Source organism: Lissotriton vulgaris, chromosome 3_1 (assembly GCF_964263255.1).
Source record: "Lissotriton vulgaris chromosome 3_1, aLisVul1.2, whole genome shotgun sequence".
Taxonomy (NCBI): Eukaryota; Metazoa; Chordata; class Amphibia; order Caudata; family Salamandridae; genus Lissotriton; species Lissotriton vulgaris.
This window is the reverse complement of record NC_141689.1, coordinates 635,355,779-635,373,330: the sequence shown is the minus strand read 5'-3', so window position 1 is coordinate 635,373,330 and position 17,552 is coordinate 635,355,779. Positions and strand designations below refer to the sequence as shown.

At 50.5% G+C, this 17,552-nt stretch overlaps 1 protein-coding gene across 1 annotated transcript in view; it reads left to right on the top strand.

Annotated features, from left to right (window-relative positions):
- The window catches only part of SKIC3 (SKI3 subunit of superkiller complex), a 1,256,060-nt gene that overhangs the window by 699,934 nt on the left and 538,574 nt on the right, over positions 1–17,552 (top strand). The gene's annotated exons all lie outside the window — the stretch shown is intronic.

Sequence of the window (17,552 nt, the reverse complement as noted above, 5' to 3'; positions counted from 1 at the left end):
GGAATCTGCGGCTAGTAGTCTCTATCAGATTTACTAGTTACTTACCTTCGGTAACGATGTATCTGGTAGAGACGATTCTAGCCGCAGATTCCTTCACAGCCCACCATTTTTCCCCGTTCTACGAGGACTTGAGACTTGTCTTTTGCACTCGCTTCCCTGTGGGTGGCTGTGTTTTCTATGAGTACATTCTTGCCTCTTTCTGACAGAATGTTCGTCCCGTTCCATTGTTCTTTTTTCCTCCCCTTTGTCACATTGGAGGATAGGTTTATTGGTACTTATGTGCCCTTATGCTCTGGTTGCTCCAGTTTGGGGCTTATCCCCTCCCCCCCCCCTTTTTAGGTCTCGCCTTTACCATTCTGCAGGAATGGGAAATGGGGAGAATTCAAGTCGGCAAAATCCTCTTCAAACCAAGGGCTTTCAGCCCCGCGGTTTTGTTGCAGTTCACGTGAATCACGTGAGCAAACATGCACGCGCATTCACGGCCAGGGCTTCTCCTCCCCTAGCAGCACTCCTCCCACACCAGCACCTCCCCCCTCCCACACCAGCACCTCCCCTCTCTCTCTCCCCGCAAACACAGCCTTGCACGTACAGCTATTAACTGCATCCGTTTCCTTAGCAGCATTCGTGACCTTCCAAACTGCCTGCAGCAGTCACTGTTCTTTCCCTTCATTTGTTCATTCTGGTACTGTTCTCATGTACTCGCCTGTCAGAGTATTTCTAACTCTCCCTTCTTTTCTTCCTACATCTAAAGCCGATTTCTTTTCTGTCCCTTCTCATCCAGTCCAGCTGGGTCTGCCCTCTACCACTTTCTATTTTCTCTGTGATTCTGCGCTTCTCTCACTCATTCACTTTCTGTTTCTCCATCGCCTCCCACGACCTCTCTCTGGTTGTCCTCGCTATCTCTCGCACTCCCACGGTTATCCCTCTCTTTCTCGCGCCTCATCTCTTTCTTTTCCCACTCTTTCTTCATTTCCCTCCCTCTCTTGCCTCCTGACTTTCCTTCTCCATGCTCTTTCCTTCGCAACCCTACTCTTGTTACTTTTCCCTTCTACCCTTCTCTAGCTGTCTCCTTTCTTGCCTCGCATTCTTTCTCTATATTTTCCTTTTCTCCTGCTCCCTTCTCTCACCCTGCATATCCTCAATGTATATATGTCGTCCATCAATGTATATATGTCGTCCACTCTCTTCTACACCCCACTCCCTCCTTCACCCCACTCCCTACAAGACGTACGCATTTAGTATATAAAAGTATGCAGATGCTTATGCATAAATATTCCCGATTGTGCGCGTTTGCAATATGTGCGAGATGAGCAATACATTGGAAACAGAAACATCAAGGCATTGTATTTCCAGTGATTGCTTGCAATACGCCATTTTATTTTCTATAGAATAAAGAGGTGTGCGTGGTAGGTGCAGGTTTTTTTGGCTGCAGGACTACGTGACAGGCATGCACGGCAAGACTCTGCATGTAGAAACAACGGGGCGCTCTTGTTTCCACAGAAATGTGGACATATCCAAATGTTTACAATTCACCATTTTAACATTTAACATATTATTAGTAATCAGTTGGCAAACAGATTTCGCTATTTTTAATTTGCAAAAGTCTGGAGCTAGGACGTTGCTATTCTAGACATACATGTATGTGGCAGATACATAGTGCAGAATAGCTCTGTTTTATGTATGGGTTAGAAGCCACACAGAAGACAATTCAAAATGTACTCCATGTACATTCAGGAAGACATCGCTCACAGATACCATCCCATCTCAAGAACATATCTGAAAAATACACTTCCCTTTCTTTCAAGAAACACTTTGGATCATGGTAATTTTTACAAATTGCACCACATTTCCAATTTACATGTGTATGCGGATTGCTCCTACCCCCCTGTCCCCTCACTTCCTGGCCGCAGCAGCACGCAGTGCCGCACTGCAGTAAAGTTGTAAATACCATCCGCAGCTGTCTGCCAGCCTGCAGTGAAATACTGTCTTTGTTCAACATTTCTCTTCTCAGGCCGATCGTAAAACTTTCCAGCCCCAACGCCTCACTTTAAAACACACAGCACCACTTTCAGACACGCAACGCCACTCACACCCACGCAAGCCCACTATCACCCACGCAATGCCACACTCACCCAAGCAACGCCACTCACCCAAGCAACACCACTCACCCACGCAACACCACTACCCACGCAACACCACTCACCCATGCAACACCACTCACCCACGCAACACCACTCACACACGCAACGCCACTCACCCACGCAACGCCACTCTCACGCAAAGCCACTAACACCCACGCAGTGCCACTTTCACCCACACAGCACCACTTTCAGACGCGCAACGCCACTCACACCCACGCAAGCCCACTATCACCCACGCAATGCCACACTCACCCAAGCAGCACCACTCACGCAAGCAACACCACTCACCCACGCAACCCCACTCACCCACGCAACCCCACTCACCCACGCAACGCCACTCACCCACGCAACGCCACTCACCCACGCAACGCCACTCACTCAAAGCCACTCACACACACGCAGTGCCACTTTCACCCACACTGTGCAGTGCACAATAGGTCTCGCAGTAGGAAAGTTGGAGCTATTGGTTTTGTAAATGACAAAGCCCTTTATGTTTTTAAAATGAAAACAAAAATAAAAGGCATTGTTATTTGCAATTGTAATAGCTCCAACTTTCCTACTGCGAGACCTATTGGCAACGCCAGTGCTTGTTTTTATTACTAGGGTTCTGGGCCCTCTGCTATCCTCGAGGTTGGGGTCTTTTGGCTGTGCCTCAGCCCTTGTTCCTGATGGGGGTTGTCACACTCTGATGGGGATGTCTTGGAGTTTTGTCATTCCCTGTGTGTTCCGGACTGGTTCCCTTGCATTGTCTTTGGTTGGGGTTGTAGTCCATGTTATTGTGAAATTTTTACATATGTCCCTTGTCTTCGGTGGTGGGGGGGGGGGGGGCTGTCTTCGTACTGGCAGGGTTGCTGCTCAGGGCTAGGCTCTCTTTTTTATTATTTTCCCTGCCTTTGGGTACTGCAGTGCCGGGCACCTCTCTTTATGGTGTAGTTCCTCATCATTCCTTTTTCTGCTCTTTCGCACACTAAGAACACACGTAAAAGTTTATTTATTGCACAGTTACTTAAAACCATTTGCAATGTAGCTAGAAAAGAAAGGATGTGTTTCACTAACAATTATAACTCTTTTCTTTTCATAGAAGAACATAAAAACAATATGGGCACAGTATAAAAGTTAAAGAATTAATTAAGTTTAAAACGACCTTTATCACTGTAGTGTCCTTTCGTATATGCACATCGAGGTTATTTATATGCAATTATCTGATTCAGTATCTTTGTCAAGCCTGGAGCTAACGTCCTGCATGTATCTCTCAATTCTGGCCAGATCAGTTGTTAATGTGCAAGAGAATATGGCTGTAACTGCTTCTTTTGTTGTTCGAACACCTTTGCGTAGCCATATTGGCTTTAGTAGCTTCCGACGAGAATGCGAGAGCCCCGTGCAGCAGCACATCAGATGTAGCAATGTTTCTGTTTTGAAGGTGCATATTCTGCAGCAGATTTTATTTTCCAAAGTTTTCCAGCCCGGATTTAGTTCTTTTATTGGGAGAGATACAAGTCTAGCCCATTGAATATTTTTAGGGCCTTTCTCCCCAGTGCTTGATCCAAATAAGGCTGGGATTTGTGGTCCTTGTAAGTTATCACCCGAGATTGACCTCTTCCTTTTTCAAAGTTTGTTAAATCGATTTCTCTTGACAGTCAATAGCATTGTTTGTTTATTGCCTTTTTAATAATTGGTTAGCTTATGCCTTCCTGGCTCCAGTTTTGTGTTACCAAGTCCAATACTTCTACTGCTTCCTGCAGATAAGCTTGCCAGCGGTTGGGTAAGCCATCATAAATGGGTTTCAGCCTGCTCTTCAAGCTCCCATCCAGGGCATTGAGTACTGAATAGTAGTATTTTGCATGCGCACTTAGGCATTTTTTGCTCTGGTGCACCAAACCGGATTCCAGGCGAATTCCGCTATTGCGGGTGTACATCGGTAGTTTGAAAATACGTTTATACGCCCGGCACTGTGCTTTGTCCATCATTGTGCAAATTTTTCCGGGGAAAACCTGCTGGGCGTATCCTGTGACTGCCCTTATTTTTGATTGTAGCACCTTTCTGATAGGGATGGTGGTGGGGCCCTGCGTTTTCTCTTGTAGCTTGCACAAAGCGTATATTATGGACTCCACCTTGGATTTCATTTGTTGTAAATGCATAGTAGCTTTTCCTCTGTGGCTCAACCAGCACCCAAGGTAGTTGTAAAACTTTGAGACGGTTATTGTATCTTTTCCCACGTGCCATTTTTGAAATGTTTTTTTAATACAGTTCCCAAAGATCAATACTTCGGTCTTATCCAGATTTATCATTAATTCACTGTTCAGGTTGTAATCATTTAGAGCATTGAGGCCCCTTTGTAAACCTATTTTCGTGTGATCCATCACCACTAGTTCATCCGCATATTGTAAAATTTGAATTTTGTTGACACCTATTTTTGGAACTGCTCGGTTGGCCTTTTGGATCATCTTGCCCAAGTCCGCTGTATATAAATTGAAAAGTGTTGGGGCAAGTACGCATCCCTGTTTTAAGCCCCGATTTGTGAAACACTTTTTTGTTGTAATGGTGTTTACCAGTTTGACTATGATCCAGGTATTGCTATATAGTGAGATAATGGCATTGAGGAGGCCAGATGGAATTTGCCAATTGCGTAATTTGGACCAAAGCTTGCAACGTGGCACTCTGTCAAACGTTGCTGAATAGTCTATAAAGCAGTCATAGAGTGGTTTCTTATCCTTGCAATTGGCTTGCTGACCTAGATATGATATTGCTGTGATCTTCTCGATTGACGAGCAGCCTTTGCAGAAACCTGTTTGATAGAAGGGAAGAATTTCGTTTTCTTCGACCCATCTGGTTAATTCTGTCAGCAGGGTATTTGCATAGGCTTTCCCTTTGATGTCTAGTAGGGCTATTAATCTGTAGTTCTTCGGTTCTGTGTTATCGCCCTTCTTAAATATGGGTTGCAGGATTGACCCGCACCACAAGTCTGGCACCTTACCCGGTAATCTGCATTCGGTGAATAAGTCGGATAAGATTCTCCCCCAATAGGTTGGATCTTCCCTGAACATTGCAGTCAGCAGGCCGTTGGGTCCTGGTGCCCCATCTTTCCTTATCTTTTTGATCACTTTTTCAACGGCTCTTACGTCCTGGTCTTTGAACGTAGCTAGGTTTGTGGGTTTCGCATCGTTGTTTGTGCTTTATATGTACACCATGGAACTTCCACTGAACTCTTCCTTTTCCACGTATATTGCGTCCACATGTCTCACCCATGCGTCGGCATGTACGGCATTACTCCGGACTACTTTGTTATTGTCCAATTCTGCTATATATTGCCAGAGTTGTCTTTGTTTGTGAGGTTTTAATTCGTGGATTTTAATGCACTCTTCTTCAAGCCTCTTTTGCTTGATTGTCCAGAGCAGTTGTTTCTGTTCTTTGTGCAATTCATTATACTCATACCATGTTTTTTTTCGAGCCTGCGTTCTTATATGCTCTTTTTGTCCTTTTTTAAGTTGCGAGTTATATCAATCATCTTTTTGTTGTCATCCTTGGGTTGTGTAATGATCATCTCCTTAGAATTGGGCTTAACTGTCTTCAGGCATGTTTTCAGATCATTTGTCCACTCTGATCAATTTTCCCTATTAGGCGCAATACCAGGTTTGTTCCCTGTGTGTTCTTGTTTTTCTTTCCAATGTTTTAAAGCCGTCACCTGGTTAATATTCCATTTTATACTTCTCACCAGGGCGTGTTCTTCGTTGCCTATTGATTGGGAGACCGTTATAATTCTTTCTTGTTCTTTGATAGTAACATTGAGTTCTACCTGGAGTAATGCATGATCACTTGTGTCGTCTGTATTTATTTCAAACTTTTCAATTTTGCAAGCAAGCTGATTGCATACGAAAATATAATCAATTGTGGAGCAGCTCTTAAATGTGTTTCTCCCTTGGTTGTTTGGGTCTGAGCCTTTTTGTAGGTACTCAGCTGAATTAAGTTCGTACTATAGTAAGAAATTATTTTAAAAAATGTTGGCGCAAGTTAGTTAATTCCTTTCGCACTGCATTGTTCCTAAGTGATGCAAATTGAAATCACCCACAAGCATTTTCGCAGGTAACCGGTATATACATAGAACTTCCTGTATTGTTGTGATCATCGATTGTGTGACCTTTAATTTCAATTGGGCTGATGTATTTAGATATACCTTAATTACAAGCAACGAGACAGTGTTTTCCTTGTTGCTTTTTCCCTCCATTAGCAATGCTTGTAGCATGTTTGAGTTGGTATTTATATTACTAACAGTTAGTTGTTTTGCGTGTTTGACAAAAATTGAGATCCCACCTGATGGTCTTCCGTAATGGTTATGTTTGGTAGCAAGTTGATGGAAACCCGCATACCCTTCCAAGTGTACCGGTTCTGTTTCCCAGGTTTCTTGTGGATATTTGGATATTTGGAGGTGTATTTATAGAGCGCAACGTTCGCTCCGGAAGGAGCATCATGGCGCTACAAGACCTTGATACCAGATCACAGAGTGGTGTGGGGGGGGGCTAGATTGAAGCTTTGGACCAGTCATCGGGAAGATTAAAAATCCAAGTTTTGAGGAGTTTCCTAAAAGGTTTCTCGAGCGTCTGAAGTCTGAGATGTCTTGGCATAGGATATCGCCCTCTAGCAATTTATTTATTGCTGTCACTTGTCTGAGGGCTTTTTGTAAGCCCGCCACATTCCAGGAGACGAGTTTGAGACTTTGATATGTTTTTGCGTTTGACCTGGTATGCCTGTATTTTCCTCTATTAACAAATTTATCTGAAAGAAACACGTTAGTGTTAGAATCCTTACCTTAGAATATCCCCAGGCGTCAGTCTGGATCCGGAAACTTTTGCGTAGCAGTACCCCTGCGCGTCGGTAGGCGTCGTCTACAGGCGTCCCCTGCGGCTCCGCGTCCGTCGTTGGCGTTGTGCGCCGTGATGACGTCGCTGGAGTATATAGACGTCCGTTCTTCTTTTTTCCGCGCCAGTAAGCGCAGATCCGAAGAGCAGTACTCCGGTCTTTTGACCAACTTTGTTTAACTTCTAATCTCTTTTTGGTGCCTGGTAGGATGCCCGGTTTCAAGAATTGTGACGGTTGTGACCGCACGATGTCGGTCACGGACCATCACCGACTCTGTCTCCGGTGCCTGGGCCCCGGCCACGACGTGGATGCCTGCGTCGACTGCCGGGCTCTCACTAGCAAGGCTAGACGGGAGTGGTCCCGCAAGCTGCTTGAGCTCCGGGTGTCGGCCCCGCGTCGGGAGCGGTCCCGGTCCGGCCGGAGGTCCAGGGAGCGTTCGAGGGAGCGGTCGCGGAGCCGCGCCGAGCGCTCCGGAAGTCGTCACCACTCGTCGGGCTCTTCAGGTAAGAAACACAAGAAGTCGGGGCGACGTCATCGTACCCCCGACGCTCCCGCGACGCGGCGGGGGGTTCGGGTGACCCCAACCCCGCGGCTCCGCGAGAGTCGCCGGCGCGGCCTGCTCCATACCCTCCGGTCCCTGGGCAAGGTGCGACGCCTGAGGAGATTGAGGCGTTCCTCATGGCCATGAGGTCGCTCACTTCTCCGACGGGGCTTCCGGCGCCTTCGGGCCCGGTGAACCCGTCTGGGGGCCCTGGCGGCTCGGGTGTCCCTGGCTCGACGCCATCGGGTGCTCCGGGCCCGGTGCCGCCGACGGCTCCGACCCTGGCGCCGCTAGGGCCTTCGGGGTCGACGCCGGGTGGTCTGCCGGCCGCCCCGGTGCCGATCCCATCGGGGCTACCCCCGACGCCGGCTCCGGGCGGCGCCGTCCCCATTCCTTCCCCGACTCCGGACGCGGAGTCGAACTGACGTCGCTCGACGCCGGGCTCGACGCCGATGGGGCCTGTGAACCCAGAGGAGCCGGTCTACATCGTTGACTCCGAGTATGGAGATGATGAAGAGTACGGAGAAGGTTGGGAGGGGTCTGAGGACCCTCTGTCACGTGAGTGCCAGTATGACCCGGACTGGACAGGTGATTTGGGGGACGCCAGTGGTCTGGACGACTCTCCTAACCCTGGCTTTGTCTCTCCTCCTTCCGTGGCGTCGGAGGAGGGAGCTGCATATTCAGTGGTGCTGATGAGGGCTGCCAAGGCCTTACACCTTGAGCTCCCCGTCGCGGCCGTGAGGCCTAACATCCTCACCGAGGTCTTCAAACCGCAGTCATGCCCACAGGAGCCACTGCTGCCGTTTAACGAAGCCTTGTCAGACGTTCTGTTGGGCACGTGGTCCAGGCCCGCTTCAGGTTCGCCTGTTGATCGGAACGTGGCCAGACGCCACCGTCCTTGTCCGGACGACCCCAAATTCCTGTCCACCCATCCCACCCCCGAGAGTCTGGGGATCCAGGCCTCTACCTCCCAGACCGCATTCCCGTCGGCCCCGCCCGATCGGGAATCCAAGAGGTACGACCAGTATGGCAAGAAGGTCTTCTCGTCCCTGAGTTTGGGACTGCGGTCTTGCAACACCGCTTGCCTCTTGGGCCGCTACACCCACTCTGTGTGGGATACGGTCGCGGACCTGCTGCCTGAATGCCCCATGGTGGTGAGGGCAAAGCTCGGCAAGGCTGTGGCTGAGGGCCGAGACGCAGCTAAATATTCTATACGGTGTGGTCTTGATACGACCGACTCGCTAGGCAGAGCTATGTCAACGATGGTGGCGATTCGTCGCCACGCCTGGCTGAGATCCGCCAACTTCTCGGCAGATGTCCAATCTGCATTGATGGACATGCCGTTCGATGGCTGTTGCCTGTTTGGCGACAAGGCGGACCACGCGCTGGAACGCTTCAAGGACTCCAGGGTCACGGCCAAGTCCTTGGGTCTCTCGACCCAGCGCCAACAGACGGGTTCGTTTCGCTCCTTTCGTGGCCAAGGAAGGGGCGTCCCCACACGTGCTGCCAGCCACGCGCCGCAACAATCCTTTCAACGCGGTGGCGGCCGTGGAAACCGCCGAGGCGGCGGTCGGGGACAACGGCGGGGTCAGGCCACACCTCCCCCCCGCAGCATCTGCCTCAAAGTCCTCATAGTCCGTGCTTTCGGCCCCATGTGACGCCGGTGGGTGGCAGGGTTCGCCATCACCACGCTCACTGGCGCACAATTACATCGGACAGGTGGGTGCTGCAAATCGTCCGAAGGGGCTACTCCCTCCCCTTCGAGACCACTCCTCCAGCCATGCCACCGCAGAACCACCGTGTGTCGGGGGACCACTTGACGCTTCTGCAGGAGGAAGTTACGGCCCTCTTGGCCAAAGGGGCCATCGAGCGCGTTCCTGGGCCAGAGGTAGGGCGTGGTTGCTATTCCCACTACTTTCTGGTACCCAAGAAGGACAAGGGGGGCCTACGTCCTATCTTGGATCTACGGAACGTCAACGGCTTCCTCCGGAAGGAGAAGTTCAAGATGTTGACATTGGCTCAGGTCTTGGCTGCTCGAGACCCACAAGACTGGATGGTAGCGTTGGACTTGCAGGATGCGTATTTTCACATCCCCGTCCTGACGGCCCACCGGCGTTACCTGCGGTTCACGGTAGGCCAGGAGCACTTTCAGTTTATCGTGCTCCCCTTCGGCCTTACCAGCGCCCCACGGGTGTTCACAAAGGTGATGGCGGTGGTCGCAGCCCATCTGCGCAGGTTAGGGGTTTCAGTCTTCCCCTACCTAGACGACTGGTTGTTGAAGGCGGGCTCGCCCCAGACAGTCGTCCACCACCTTCAGATGACGGCAGACCTCTTGCACGGCCTGGGGTTCTCCATCAATGTGCCGAAATCACACCTGTGTCCCTCTCAAAAGCTCCTTTTCATCGGAGCAGTTCTGGACTCGGCGCAGTTTCGGGTTTATCCTCCGGAACAGCGGGTCCGGGATATACAGGCTTTGATTCCCATCTTTCAGCTGCTATCCCGGGTTTCGGTCAGGTTGACGCTGCGGCTGCTGGGGCTGATGGCCTCCTGCATCCTTCTGGTGCATCACGCCCGGTGGCGGATGCGGGCTCTGCAGTGGGACCTGAAGTTTCAGTGGGCCCAGCATCAGGGCAACTTGTCCGACCACGTCTTGATCTCGAAGGGCACTGCGAGACAACTGCAGTGGTGGCTTACGGACCGCGATTGGGTCAGAGGCCGATCCCTCTCCCTTCCCCAACCGGAGCACGTTGTCGTGACGGACGCGTCCCTCCAGGGCTGGGGTGGCCACTTGGGAGAGGCCGAGATCAGAGGCATCTGGTCTCCGGCGGAGTCCCGGCTCCATATCAACCTGTTGGAGCTGCGGGCGATTCGTCTAGCACTGAAGGCATTCCTCCCCTTTGTCAACGGGAGTGTGGTGCAGGTGTTCACCGACAACACCACCGCCATGTGGTACTGCAACAAACAGGGCGGAGTGGGGTCGTGGACCCTTTGCCAGGAGGCTCTGCGCCTCTGGCAGTGGCTGGAACGTCAGGGCGTGACCTTGGCGGTTCAACACCTGGCAGGTTCCCTGAACGCCAGGGCGGGCGAACTCAGCCGTCGGTGCTCGATGGATCACGAATGGCGTCTGAACTCGGACGTGGCGCAAGGCCTCTTTCTGCGATGGGGAGAGCCTTGGTTAGATCTATTCGCCACAGAAGAGAACGCGCAATGTCATCAGTTCTGCGCGTTGGAGTTTCCAAGACGGCACTCGCACGGCGACGCCTTTCGGCGCGAGTGGAGTTGCGGTCTGTTATACGCCTTTCCGCCTATACCACTTCTGCCCAGAGTGCTGAAGAAGATCAGGCGCGACCGGGCCCAAGTTATCCTTGTGGCTCCGGACTGGGCTCGAAGGTACTGGTATCCCGAGCTACTCAGCATGTCAGTCGGTCCCCCGATCCGCCTGCCCCTTCAGGAGGACCTTCTGTCGCAGCAGCAGGGGACGGTCCTCCACCCGAACCTGTCCAGTCTCCACCTCCATGCTTGGAGATTGAGCGGCGGCAGTTGAGGCCATTTGACTTGCCTCCTGAAGTCTGTGATGTAATTCTGGCAGCCAGGCGTCCCTCCACAAAGTCGGTATACGCCTGTCGGTGGAACAGATTTGTGGCATGGTGCACAGCAAAGGCTGTGGATCCTCTTTCTGCCCCTCTTTCCGAGGTTCTTCTGTTTCTTCTCTCTCTTGCCCAGCAGGGCTCTGCTCTGGGCACTATCGAGGGCTACCTTTCGGCCCTTTCGGCCTTTCTAAGGCTTCCTGATCAGCCTTCTTTGTTCAAGTCCCCAATTGTAACGAGATTCTTGAAGGGCATCACACACATGTATCCACCTGTTCCGTTTGTGATGCCTCAGTGGGACTTGAACCTGGTTCTAACCTTTTTGATGTGTGCTCCCTTTGAGCCCCTTCATTCTTGCCCTCTCCGTCTCCTGACTTTAAAGACGGCTCTCCTGGTTGTCATCACCTCTGCCAGGAGAGTGAGTGAGCTCCAGGCTCTTTCTGTCCAACCTCCTTTCCTGTCCATTCATCCAGACAAGGTGGTTCTCAGAACTAGACCTTCTTTCCTGCCCAAAGTAGTTTCTGCTTTTCACATCGGGCAGTCCATTACCCTCCCCTCCTTCTTCCCGCCTCCGCATCCTTCGAAGGATGAAGAGCGGCTCCACCGTCTGGACCCAAAACGTGCGCTTTCATTTTATATGGATCGCACACGCCAGTTCCGGGTGGATGACCACCTGTTTGTTGGCTACGTGGGTGCGAAGAAGGGACGGGCGGTGTGTAAACGTACCATCTCTCGGTGGGTCGTTCTGTGCATCAAAGCGTGCTACTCTTTGGCTCGGAAGGAGCCCCCTGTTGGGCTGAGGGCCCATTCCACTCGGGCCACGGCGGCTACTACTGCCCTGGGCCGGGGAGTCCCTGTGCAGGACATTTGCCAAGCGGCTACGTGGGCCTCGCTGCACACCTTTGCAAGGCACTACTGCCTGGACAGTCAAGTCCGGAGGGATGGCTTCTTTGGCCGTTCTGTCCTCCAGGACTTTCTGGTGTAGGAATGTATTGGTTCGCAGACCCACCACCGGGGTTGGTATTGCTGGGGTATCTATTCTAAGGTAAGGAATCTAACACTAACGTGTTTCTTTCAGATGAACAAGTTACTTACCTTCGGTAACGATATATCTGTAAGAAACATTAGTTAGTGTTAGATTCCTTACCGAACCCACCCATCCTCCCCGTTCTGCGAACTGATACCTAGGGTTAAGGACATCCCTTTCAGGGCCCTAGTTTCAAATGGCACCAGTGTTGGTTCTCACATGGCTCTGCGTTTTCTGGCGCGGAAAAGCTGTGTACAAAGAACTGACGTCAGCGCGCGGAGGCGGCGTCTATATACTCCAGCGACGTCATCACGGCGCACGACGCCAACGACAGACGCGGAGCCGCCGGGGACGCCTGCAGACGACGCCTACCGACGCGCAGGGGTACTGCTACGCAAAAGTTTCCGGATCCAGACTGACGCCTGGGGATATTCTAAGGTAAGGAATCTAACACTAACTAATGTTTCTTACAGATATATCGTTACCGAAGGTAAGTTACTTGTTCGTTTTGAACTTTGCTCGATGGTCTCCCGAAATGTCCGCAATGTCTACTTTTGCGTCAGGTATGGCAAAAGGAACTCTGTGTGTCACTGTAATTCCCCTTAAAATTCTCCCTCCATTGGATTTTTTGGGGTGCCTCTGCTTGTATTACTCTATGTGCTGTGGCTTCCTCCTGGATACTTAAATTGTTGTAGTTCAGATCCGGTTGTTTGTTCGAGGTACCTTTCAATATGCTACGTGGTTGTTCCTTTACTTTCTTAGTATCGTTGACTGTGCTTGATTGTTTAAGTAAGATTTGCTGATATTTTCTTGCTTCGGTGTCGTGACTGCTAACCCTAATTTTTTTTAAGTTTCTGTTTCCAAGAGCACAGCTTTTGCGATGCGATATAGTGATTTATCCAGGTCACTACCGTGTTTTCCTGGTGGGGGTATTCATCCCTTGGTTCGAAGTGAACGCTCTCCATGTCTTACACAAAGATGGAATCTATTGGAGGAGCCTTATTAAGTTGCCCCTATTTATGATGTCATGTCTTCCCTTTGATTTATAAGATAGCTGGAAGATGCTTAGTCTTGCGTCTCTTCTATCAGCCAGATAGCAGTTGAATTGCGTTGTGCAGGTGTTTGGTTGCACCGGACGTTATCTCTCCTGGAAGCTTGGATGTAGCCCCATGAGGGTGGGTCTTTCCTACCCCTTTTTTATTTTTGGGTTGTTCATTTAGTATTTTGTCCAAGCAAATGGTTGTTGTGTCTGTTGGAAACCTCTTTGCTACCTCCTCTTTCTCAGAATTCGTCTGAGTTTCTCTGATGGCCAATTGTTCAACTTTCTTCTGCTTTTCTTTGGTAGCTAATTCAGCTGGACTTTTCATTATTACAGTCCCATATATTAATTCTTTATTTACTTTTATCTGTTTGGAAAAAATTGGATATGGTTTTTTTAATTGCTGGTCCTGTTTCTGGTTAGGTGTTATTGCTGGTTCGTTAGAGTCATGTGTTGGCTGTCCCCAGCTTCTTCTAAGTTGTGTTGTCTTTTCAGCCTTTTTTTGTTTTTTTTAATTTTTTCTTCATACGTCTAGTCATGTTCAGTTGTGTTGGTTGAGTTACTGCTCCTTGCTTGTCCTCCAGATTTGAGTTTTCTATGGCAACTATCAATTGATTCGCCAGTGCCGAGTCTGAGTCTATGCTTGTCTTAATTGGTTCCTCTTTTTTATCAGTGTGCTGGGGCCTTGCTATCATATTATTGAGCTTGTTATCATTAATTACCGTGGTCTTTAAATCCTCAATGAGGGTAGTCCGGACTTCCGGAATTGTTACCACTTTATCGATTGTTGGGCCACAGGCACATTCCATATTTAATGTGATCGCGTAGTCCTGTGCTCGCATGATTAGAGAGTTGAGGTCAGCCAATTTTTGGTCAATCCCTGTAATTGCATTTGCCATGATGTTTAGCAGGTCTACTTGAACAGCCATCATGTCTGAATGATAGTTTAGTGCCTCCAGAGTGAGTTGTGATGCTTTGAAGAAGATGTCCCATATTGTCCTCGAATCGGTTGCTGGCGCTATTTTGGTTGTTAATGCTGGAGCATAGGTCTCAAAGCTTTGACTCATATTTGCGCCTTTAGGCGGTTTTTTTTTAATGGTGATGATGTTACAGATTGTATGTTTTTTTCTAGTATCTTGATGTTCTGATCTGCTTCCTCGTGCTATGTTTGCTTTAGTGTTTGATTGAGGATTTTTACCTGGACCTTTATTGGTTGTTGAGCCTCAGTACTAATGAATAGTTTTTGGGTTTTTTGCCAGAATGAGCTATTAGGCTCCTCTTGTGGACATTCTGTCGCATGCAGAGATTGTTCTCTAGATGTAATTAGCTCCAGATCTGTTATGGACCCCCATAAATTATCTTGTCGATCCATTGGTTCTTGTTGTAACATACACTTCATTTGTTTCCTTTACTTGTGTGTCCCTAGTTTTCTTGTTTGTTGGTGTGATTGTTGGGGGTAATTGATTATCTCCCTCTTGTTTGGTGAGCATTGTCCCTGCTGGATCTTTTAAAAAGTCAGTCTTGCATGGAGCATTATTTGTTCTTGTAAAGATGTGAAAGATTGGTGATATTAACGTTTGCGCCACCCCCTCCGTTTTTGCTTTATAGTTGTTGGCCGACATTCCTTGCGCTTTTCTTTTCCTTTTTGTTGCAGGGCAGGGCACTCTATCCCTACCTGACCTCCTATTTTATTGTATTTTATTTTATTTTATTGTGTTTATTGTTCTACTTTTTCCCTTTTTTTTCGGCACAAGGCTACAGGCTAGAGAGATGAGGGGCACTAAGGGTGAGGGGACGGAAAGTAATTGATTAGCTACAGTCCGGCAGCAACTCTCGCTGTTGCCTTCCAAATTCTCTACCTCACATTGCAGTCACACTGCCCTGCTCCACCTTGGCTTGATACTCCGGACAAATCCAGCACAGCGTTACACAGTAACTCAAAACAGGGCTAGGAGCCCTAAAGTCACAGCGCTACAATCTACACCCTTGTTCCGGTTGTTTTGCTCGGCCTGCCATGCAGCCACTGTAACACCCTCGCCAGGCAACACAAACGCCTTGAAGCCTGGTCTGCTCTGGGCAAGGCAGGGCAGGGCGCCGGAGATCAAGAACCGGGGCGTGAGCAACAATGTCGGCACTTTTCGACAATTGCGGTGTCCTTCCTCGCAACGCTTCAGCTTTAGCTTCGGGTAACTGTAGACACTGGGGTGAAGCAGAGGCGGGTTTTAATCCACTTTGATCCGCTTGCTCCTCAGACCGCTCTCATACTGCTCCCCCACTCTCCCCGCTGCTTTCCATGCCCCTAACACACTGTCCTGCAGCGACCACACCGCATGTGACAAAGGCTGGACTCAGCAGCTAACCACGCTTCAGGGGGTGTCGAGGGTGGCTCACTGTGCTCACAGCGCAGGCATCACTTCTTGGGGCTCCTCGCGGCACTCGTCGGCGGTGAGGGCAGGCTCCCAGCGAGGCTCCCGCAACGGCAGAGGCAAGGCAGACTCCCAGCGGGGCACCTTCAGCGACAGCCTCGGATTGGTAACGCGGGCACTCGGGTAATGCCCGAGGGGCCCGTGTCTGTGTTCCTGATGTGGGCTGCTTTTTTGAGCAGTCTGGGGCCGATTTGGGCAGTGTCTCTATTTTTGAAATACAGCTAGAGGCCCAGTGGGTGACTGAGTGGCCTTTTTGCAGGCGGATGGGCGCTCATTACCACCCCCCCTGCCACCAACACCGCCGGTCCCCCTCCCCCGGTTTAGCAACAGGCAGAGGTATCGCTCCCTTTGTCTCGCTGGCCGGCCCCTTAATGTATGCACATACTGAGCGGAGCAGGGGGCCTCAGTAGAAGTGGCCTCACTTGTTTTCAGGTGTGTTTCACTAGTGTAAACTAATGCGTGCATTTTTTTAAGACCCCCCCTCCTTCTTTTCAGTGCACTTACGCTGAAGCAGTGATTTGAGGAAATGCATTATGCAAATGAAGGCCGGTTTTTTCTTTTTTTTGTGTGCCCGGGCCGATTTTCAATCCCAATCCGACCCTTTTCAGCGACCGCAGCAGTGGCACCCCCCCGCGTGGCCCAGCCGCCGATGGCACCGCACGGCATGACAAGCGGGGGTGGAGGCGACTCCCTGCTCCCCGATGGTGGTTCTCTGCCGCTCTCTACGTTGGCTTGCCGTCGCTTCTCGCTCTCTGCTCGTTCTCGTTCCAAACAGCGGCTCTCAGCGGGCGGCGGTGAGAGCGGCCTGCGGCTGTTTGCTTACACTGCTCTCAACAAAACACTGGAAACACTTTACTCAGTGGTGGGGACCTGGTGGCACTCTCCCTCCTGTGGGCTGCACAACTCCCTTGGTTCTCCCTTCGAGGTGTTGGTGACCATGAGGCAGGGATCCCAGGCCACCTCAGGATGTACGTTGGTGGCGCTGCTTCTCCTGTAGCAGTGGAACGTGGCAGGTCTCTCCTGCTGCCTTTTCTCCTCAGGCCTGCAGTCCCGCAAAGCACCACCGGGGGGAGCACACTGCGGGGCCTAGTCCCCTCCCCGCACGCTAGCTGACGATACTCCACTCCTCACGCGCACACTCCAGGCGGCCCAGGGAAACGCCAGCGGCCACACGCCAGGCCAGGGACAACACCGGACGGTGCAGCGCCGGGAAACACTGCAGCAGCGCAGGGGACAGGAGGCTCGGTGAGAGGTAGCAGGGAAGCGGATTCCTCGGAAAACGGAACCTCGACTGGCAGGAGCGATGCGATGTGCCGAGGTAGAACCGGAACCGGAAGGTCTCTGACATGAGAACACACATTCGCACACTGTACCTATACTCTCACAGTTTTGTCTGTTGGCTGTGCGTTGTGGCGCGGAAAAGTTCTCTGAAGAAAACTGGCGTAGGCGCACGGGGGTGGGACTTATGTGACCTCGCTGACGTCACGTACGCGAACCACGCCTGGGCGAAGTCACGTGATACCGCCCCCCCGGCGCGCAGGGATACTGTGGCAAAAAAGTTTCCGGATCCAGTCTCACGCCTGGGGATAATTCTACTTGAAGGAATCTGTGGCTAGAATCGTCTCTACTAGATACATTGTTACGGAAGGTAAGTAACTCGTACTTTTGGTGGATACATAATCCTACCACAGATTCTTCACCGCCCTTTCTCCCCTAATGCATTAGTCCTGTGATTAAGAAGATACTTAGTATATCCAAATTAATTATTTGCTGTTTATGTCGATGTCCTTGATACTCTCCCGTTCTTCTCTGCATGCCTCAGTGGGTCATGAAAACAGTATCAAGAAAATATGCCTTCATGCCAGTTGATGCTTATATTCTCCGGTGCTGTCATGTTTATCGGGCTGTGCCAACTGGAAAGCTGTTGTTTGGAAATA